This window comes from Thermobia domestica, chromosome 6, assembly GCF_964235325.1.
Source record: "Thermobia domestica chromosome 6, izTheDome1.hap1.1, whole genome shotgun sequence".
In the NCBI taxonomy this organism is placed as follows: domain Eukaryota; kingdom Metazoa; phylum Arthropoda; class Insecta; order Zygentoma; family Lepismatidae; genus Thermobia; species Thermobia domestica.
This window is the reverse complement of record NC_137459.1, coordinates 71372586-71380890: the sequence shown is the minus strand read 5'-3', so window position 1 is coordinate 71380890 and position 8305 is coordinate 71372586. Positions and strand designations below refer to the sequence as shown.

Below are 8305 nucleotides of genomic sequence, written 5' to 3'. Positions count from 1 at the left end.
TCTAAAATTTGAAAAAAAAATATACTTAAAATGTGATAAAATCAATACTGATACGCTTAATGTGTATAATATTTAAATAATACACAATTCTGGTGATATGTTGCACAGAAAAAAAAGAACTTTTAATTTGCATTTTCATCGCCCTGTTTCTGCTGTTCATTTTGAACTACTTTGAAGGGCAATTCTCGCAAGCATCTACTGTCTGGTCATACCTACCATACCTGCTTCAGTTATTCAAGGGTTCCTATTTTCAGAGATGAATCAAATTTATTTAGATTATTACAGAAAACTATGTTTAAGAGTTTCTAATTGAGAATGGGCAGCAAAACTGTAGTTGAAAAAAGGTCAAGTACCAAAACCAGCTGTTAAGACTTAAAGGGTAATGGGGACCAATAAGCCAAATATGACTTAAAACTAAGCATTTCCTGGCCTAAAATGACCCAAAATCCGCTGTAATTTTATGGAAACAGTAGGTATTACAACATTGATAACAACTGATTATATATATCTATACATTTATTTCTTATTAAATATAAAAAGTAATCTACAAGATGGTTGTAGTTTTTTTTTCTTTTAATTTACTTTCTCCGATAATTCCTTGGCCTCAGACCTCTGCATCCTGTAAAGAGAAGTTTTGAAAGTAATACAGTAAGTGCAGACACTAAATCAATCTATTTAAACTAAATCACAGTAATATTCTTAGCATAGTTTGATATTAATAATTTAAATATGCTGCATCCAAATTATACATGCCATACCATTTTCTCCAGAAACAAAGCTAAAGACTATCATTTAAGCTCAATAAATCACCACCATCAGCATCTCTGAAATAAGATTTCTTAGGATATTGAATCAACTCCAGTAAGATTATTTACATTAGCGATTTGAAAACGAGGCTAACTTTTTATCGACAGGTGGCAATCCTGTGCAAACGTGTGTTGAAAACACGGGTAGAGTATCTAATGAGTAAATGATACTAAATGCACTGACCTTGAAAGACATTGACAAGTGTGGGTTTAAGTACACGTAAAACTGAGTTATTACAACAGGAGTAAATGTATGAGCACGCTTGTTCACCCCGTGCTCATTCGTACGGACAGTGAAGGATGAGAGTAAACTGAAGACTGGATGCAGTAAGAACTATGAGAAGTGAATTTGGTAGAGAAATTGAGGTCAATGTCTATGGATGATCGAAACACTACACTTCGAATGCCTTCTGAAAAGTTCAAAATGAAGACGAAAGCTGTGTGTGGGGCAACGCATAACGAAGAAAAATCTAGCACAAATGGAAGCTTTATGTTACCTAAGCTAGGGGAAGTGGGTTGAAAGTAAGAAACAATATTCTGAGAAGCAAACAAGCTGAAAAAGATTTATTTTTGTAGCATGAACAACCAATAAAAAACGTTGCCTTTTCCATATTATCAATTGTATATAACTGCTGATCTCTACCACGTTTGCAAGATAGGCAGAAGTATATACAGTAGTGCACTCTGTATTCCTCTCTGCGAGCGGCCGAGGATGGTTTAGAATACGAAATGCAAATAAGTTACATATCAGCCCTTGAAATTATATTCATTTTCATACAAATTAAACGTTATGGGGGTTCAGATCCGACGGACTTCCTGTCAGTGCGCCCCTGACTTATATGACTCACAGTGAAACAAGTTTATAAATCTTAATGCTATCAAGTACAATGGCATTATTAATAAATTTATTTAGATATTCATATTTCAAGTCATGTTACTAGATACTGAGACACTGGAAGACTAAGTACTGCTTAACATTTAACCCAAAATGTGCAAAAACACCGTGGCAAATTTGTGTAAGAAAAAACATCCTATATCCTAGATAAGCGATCGGCAAAATGCATATTCTCTGTCTGGGTGCCTGCAAATCGCATAGTGCAATGACGGGACATCGGATTATCCTCCTTCCTAACTCAGCGTTGCAATCCTGACGTATTTTTTTTAACTAACATAATGTAAATTTTGAATTTAAACATTACTAGTAACGGGACAATACTAGTAAGATTCTTAAGAAACATTTCTTTTACTATCAATGAGTCAATTTCTTTTTATCATCAGGTGGTACAGTGTTCCACATAAATATCGCAACTCTATAATAGTACAATACTTTATTTTATGCATTTGAAGTCAATATTTCGCTGGTTACCTGCAGAACATTGATTTCAAATCTGTTGCATAAGATAAAATCTTAAGACTGTAGTCGAGTTGCGATATTTATGTTGAACACTGTACAAGACGGAAAAAAAATGAATTATTCCTCTCTTTTCCGTCGATATTAACCTTTTAAAAAAAGAAAAAAGTTTGTGTCATATATAACTTACTAAAAAAGTATAAAAATTTCTAATAGTTTGTAAAATACAATCGTTTTCGCACAATAAGAAAAAAGTTTTAAAGATCATGAAATCTCAAACACCCTCGAATGGCCAGTTTTGTTCTAGTGTCCCCTTTGGAAATGAGAACGCCGCTGGAGAGCGTTAATATACACGTTGAGAATAGGTGCGTATAAATTATAGAGAATAAAGTTGAAAGAATGACTACGTCAAAGGATTTATTTTAACTGCTTATAAATTACCTACGAGAGAAACACATTTTACACTCCGTTAGCTACATGCACATACTTCAAGGTAAATGCACAGTTCAGCACCTTCTTGCCCGCTAGGTCCGAAGTATGCAAAAATGTCTGCCCTGCTGCCGACTTCTGATGTAGATCATAGTGAGAATTTAAAGCTTGGAGACCACTTGTTAACCGTTCTTATTTTGAAAACTGCTGCAAAATTGTATGTAAATGTTAAAATAAAGCCTTACGAATACATGAAAACCAAACATTAGAGGTGATACGTACCTTTCTGACCTTCTTGTTTTGGCGTGGTGCAGCCAATCGCTTATCGTTTCCCTGATTTGCTCCTCCGAACACTCAGGATATAATTTCTTTGCAGATGCTAGAAAAAAATGTACATATGACTATGTTGATATATATGAAATTATACATGCATTAGTAAACTTAAATCCTAAAATAAGAACATCAAAAGTGAGAAAGAGAAACCCTAACAACAATTTTGGTATGCAATCCCGTCTGAATGATACCTTGCTAATGAGATGATATTTGCTGTATTTACGAGAGTATAATACTTCACGCAATTTTTATACGGAACAGATAAAGAAAAACTATTTCGCATACAGCGTACAGAGAAGTTTATGCTCCGATTCCCCCCCTCCCACTGCCTCTTTGTATTGAAGATTGCTGAAATTGGGTTAACATAAATGCCAAGGTAGACGACAATGAGCCCTGTAAGAAGAAAATTTACTTCGGGTCACAGAGTGACTTCAGTCGCGTCTAACTCGCCCTACTATTACTACTACTATTTCTTCTACTAATTTCGAGAACAGAACATAACAAGCCCTGCGGGGCTTCTGACCCGCCCTACTACTAGCGACCCAAAGTAAAGAGTTACCATAAGTCTTCTAACCCCCTTTCTTCGCAGCAGGGTTGGCAAAAACCATGGTTTTTATTGAAAAAAAACAAAAAAATAGGTTTTTTGGTTTAAACCCGTTTTCTTTTGGGGGGGGGTTAAACCAGGTTTTGTTTTGTTTAAATAATTTACTCTATATATTTATATTAGATATGGACAGAAATTAGTTTGTTTCGCCTTGGTGTTATTTTGCAACTACAAGGTTATGCTGGAAGGGGTCACCTAAGCTCAAAGCGGAATCCAAACCGCTTCTCGGCTTACATCCAAGAGAAATTGTCCATTTGGACACGAAATCGGGGCTAATTGGTCACAAATGTGATTGCCGACTCACTCACGAAGGACTCTTGATAAAAATACGTTGTACTGATCTTTACATAGGCCTGCTTGTTAATAGCTATAATTGTCAAGGGTCATTTCAGAAGGACTAAAAGACAAACAGTTACACAAGTAAAAACATTATACAGAATTATATATATAAATTGGGAAACTCCCGCCTTAGCCATTGGGAAAATCCTGTTATTTAAATGTATTTGTGTGTAAAATTTGAAGGTCAACGTATCATAATCACTACGCTAAAACTGAGGTATTAAATTAAAAATTGGGTACGTAGATATTCAATAAAATTAAAACAAAGTGAAATCCAAGCTGATGTTGGAAGCTAAGTAGGCAGTTGATAAATTTTGCCAATTTCTATCAATATGTTTAAGCAACCTTGACTTCTTTATAAAACCAGTAGAAATATATAATTTGGTTTCATTTCGTATGTTTAGGCTTAAATTCCTTATTAAATACCAACGTTTTCACGGAGAAGACTTTCGATTAAAGAGACACCTCGAATTGCTACTTGGTTTACACTTGAAAGATGGGTTCGACCGAGAATTGAACACGGGACCCCTCGATTAAAAGGTGAAAAGTAGATAAACGTAATGCGGATGGTTTGATATGTGGAAACGTCACCATGAAGTTCACACGATATAAACATTTTTAGTTCTTTTTGGGGGGGTTTAAACTAGTTTTTTTTTAAACAGCTGGTTTAAACCAGCCAACCCTACCTCGCAGAGTTATATTTTGTGAAGTAAGTCACAGTGGAGATGTTACATGTGTGACCTACAGTAAAGAGTTGCCCTTAAGCCATATCCTGAATCAATTCGAGCTATATTCAGATATTCTTTTTAAATATTGCATGTTGCAGTAAAGTCTTCAAATGCTTGTATGGGTTCACTCGAGCAGACGGTTCTACCGAAAACAAAATTTATAGGTAAAATACCATGTGAAATACTTTTCGTGAAAGAAGCAGAGTGTAAATATAAGTAATTTCTGTCAGTGGATTGTCATATTGAAATACATTTTCAATTGTAGTGAACGTATTCTACATGTAACTATTTACTGAAGCGGAAGAATACAAGAATGCGAAGAAGGTGCATATAAACGGCGGGAATGTTCCGTTCGTGTTAGCAATGGACGACTGCGATAGATGTAATGTAAGCATACGATTTTATTACGAAGAATTGTGTGATAAAGAGCGTCGTATTATAGTTTTTCAAGCGTCATGGTACGTTGAAACCTACAATCAACTGTGCGAAGTGTAGAAAAGTAAAAATTCAGAGCAGACGAATTTCTCCTCGCAGCAGACCATTTGTACGCGGGAAAGCAGTGAAGCCATTTTGAAGTTAAGAATTACTACTATTATATAAGTGCTTTTGAAGGTAAAAATTATTGCAGATATTTAATGTATGTTTCCACCATCCTCGTTTATGCGTATGCCCGTGTTGCTGACCCGCCTGCTCCCTACGGACGCACCCCTTTGCTCCGCTCTGGCCTCCTGCTGCGCTCCTGCCCTGATTTCGTTAGATAGCATTCGTGCTTTTTAGTGGCCACCTAGACAAGCTGGTTCGTGGTTTATGCACTAGCTCCTCATTTAGTGCATGTTCTACAAAAAGAAACCGGAAAATGCAATAAATGCGTGTAAATTTGGTAGAACCGTTTGCTAGAGTAATGCCTTTATACCTTTCTTAAAAGATGGCTCAAGAAAAATACATGCATACTATCAGGTTCTATTTTAACTATTACCCCTAATTCCCATTCTGGATTTGGTAATGATACTAGCATACCTTGCTTGTGATTGTAAATTATCTCGGAGGTTCTGCCGTTGGAACACTACCCTCCTTTCAAATGTAGGGTTATGTATGCATAATTTATTTCATGTTAAAGGGACTACGTGATAATGACTCTTGCAGACCTTTCTTTAAAGAGATGCAAATCATGACAGTGCCTTCAATGTATATCCATAGCTGTCTCATGTATATTAAAGAAAACTTGGAAAATATCAGTACCCGAAATACTAGCTATATACCTATATATTCAATGTATATATTTTGTATACTCTCTTGACGTTATCTATTGCAACAAATGTTGTTTAACGACAATAAAAATGTTCTATTCTATTCTATTCTATTCATCTGTCCCCTCTAAAAACATAAAATGTCAACTACAAGTAAAAGTTTGTAAACAGAACGCTGCAGCCTAGCTGTTGCGCACCTAATCCTACATTTCCCCACTCCCTTCTCCACGGCGATGATGTTTTGCAGTGTTGCAATCTGCAAGAAGAGGAATGATCTGAGGATTTTCTACATTTGAAAAAAAATGAAATCTTTGAGTTTTACGTCCGACGGTTATGCCGGTTAGGCTAAAGGAGACGGTGATGATGAATAATGAATTAAATGGTGGAATGAAGAAAGTGAGAGGAAACGGGAGAACCCCGAGAAAACCCACGCACACGGTGTTTGTCCACCACAAAGTTCACTTGGCGGGGACTGGGATCGAATCCGGGACCCTAAGCACCAGAGGTGAACGCTCTACCACTGAGCCACCGCGGCCCCCTCTACGACATTTGAGTGTAAATGCTGTATATTGACTGTGCCAGTTCGTACCAATGAAAAAATAATAACAAAAAAAGAAATTTTCCTTTCAGAAGGCGTGAAGGGATCGCCCCGTCGGAAAGCGTCACTGCTTACAGTGTATCCATGAGGTTGTCTGCACGGGCCCGGCCCGTGAATTAATAATATGAGGCCCGACCCGAGTAAGAAATATGTTTTAGCATTTAGGCCCGACCCTATGTGATAATCAAATGAGCCCGAAATAAGCCCGAATTACAAAAACTTAACAATTAAGGCAAAATTGTATTTTTTTATTTGCAACAATTAGATGTTTAATTTTGCAGTTTAAAGGCTTTCATGATTCAGAGACAACAAGGAAATAAAGGTTATCCTTTACATTTAGTTAACTATGAATTCTCTCCATATATATATATATATAAAAAGTCATTTTATAAATTCTCATTTAATATAAACTGACATTGTTTTGAAGAAAAAACCAAGACACGTTGTTCCCAATGCTCTTGTTCCTTTAATTCAGTGTAAGAAGCAGTATTTTCACTCAGACAAGCTAAGCATATTTATTTCTGTTACTTTTAGTTTTTTTTCTCTATTACACAGCTTTTCTCTCAACTGCACAGTGATTTTAAGTGTGGGCGTCTTAAGTTACAAATTTAGGTGTGCGTTAAAAGTTCTCCAGAAAATATCGTTGTATTATGCCCGAAAATGTCCCGAGAAATATGATTGTTTATTTAAAAATTTACGGCCCGGACCCGGCCCTAGGCCCGAGCTTGTGCAGACCTCTACCATGAGGTTGCTTACCTACTAAAAAAAGTTAAGATTCGGACTTTAAACATTTTAGCAGGTGATATTTGTTGTAACATTAGTTTGCTGAGTTAGTATCACTGGAACTTTCAAAGCCAGACAAGTGGATGGAAGAATAGTTTGGAGGATGGCGGAATACGAAGTGCTCCGCAGCGATCTGTGCATCTTGGTTTGAAACTTGTCGAGTTATAGTAAATACTGCTTGTGAAGAAGAGGATGCATGTGTATAAGGTATAAGGCAACATTAACGCCTGTTTTATTATTTAAACTGGTGCTTTATTAAATTTTACAAATTCACACTAAAATTAATTTCATCACTCACCTGATTATAATATAATGTTGAATTCTTCGCCTTCAATCACATGGAACAAGCACCACTACACCACAGCTCGTACCCGACCACACAAATGAGCGCGCATGGCTAACACACAGCTCCAACCAGTGCGCATGCGCGATTCGAAATAAAAATTAAATTAATAACGAATAGAGAAAAATAATATTTTACTTGCAAACAATAATAATCTTATTAACATTATTATATTTACATATCTTTTTGTATGTATATAATCAGACACATGTCTATTCGGATCTCACGTCATTTATTACATCAAAGCGAACACTGCACTTTCTTTATGCTACTAAGAGAGCCTATTTATAGCGTGTAGATATATCTCATTGAATATATATTCGCATGTACTTAAGCCTTCGAAAAATGCAGGTTACATTATATTGTTTATTTAGAATGAGTAATATAATAATGTTTTAAAAATTGAACTTTCAATTAAAAATACTATAGTCATATTTAATGTTGTAAATATTAGAAGAATGAAACTAAATACACTTGCACGGTATTATGAATGTGTCATACACATGTGCAGTAGCTGTACAAATGCACATGTGCACACAACGGTTTAAGCACGGCTTATTTAAATGTGTGCTTCATCCACGCAACTGCACATGTGTACACAACGGCTTAAGCACAGGTTATATAAATGTGTGCTTGCACATGTGCACGTGCACTTCTTAGTCACGGATTATGTGCGTGTGCTTCATCTACGCAAATGCACAGGTGCACATAACGGCTTAGGCATGTGTTATATAAATGCGTTTT

At 36.0% G+C, this 8305-nt stretch overlaps 1 long non-coding RNA gene across 1 annotated transcript; it reads right to left on the bottom strand.

The window, feature by feature from the left end:
• Positions 1-504: 504 nt before the first annotated feature.
• Positions 505-7629, bottom strand: LOC145687686 (uncharacterized). Its single transcript, XR_014131710.1, has 3 exons — positions 7517-7629; positions 2869-2965; positions 505-619 (listed from the first exon to the last, which is right to left on the bottom strand). It is a non-coding gene; the product is annotated as an uncharacterized LOC145687686 (long non-coding RNA).
• Between the last annotated feature and the right edge of the window lie 676 nt (positions 7630-8305).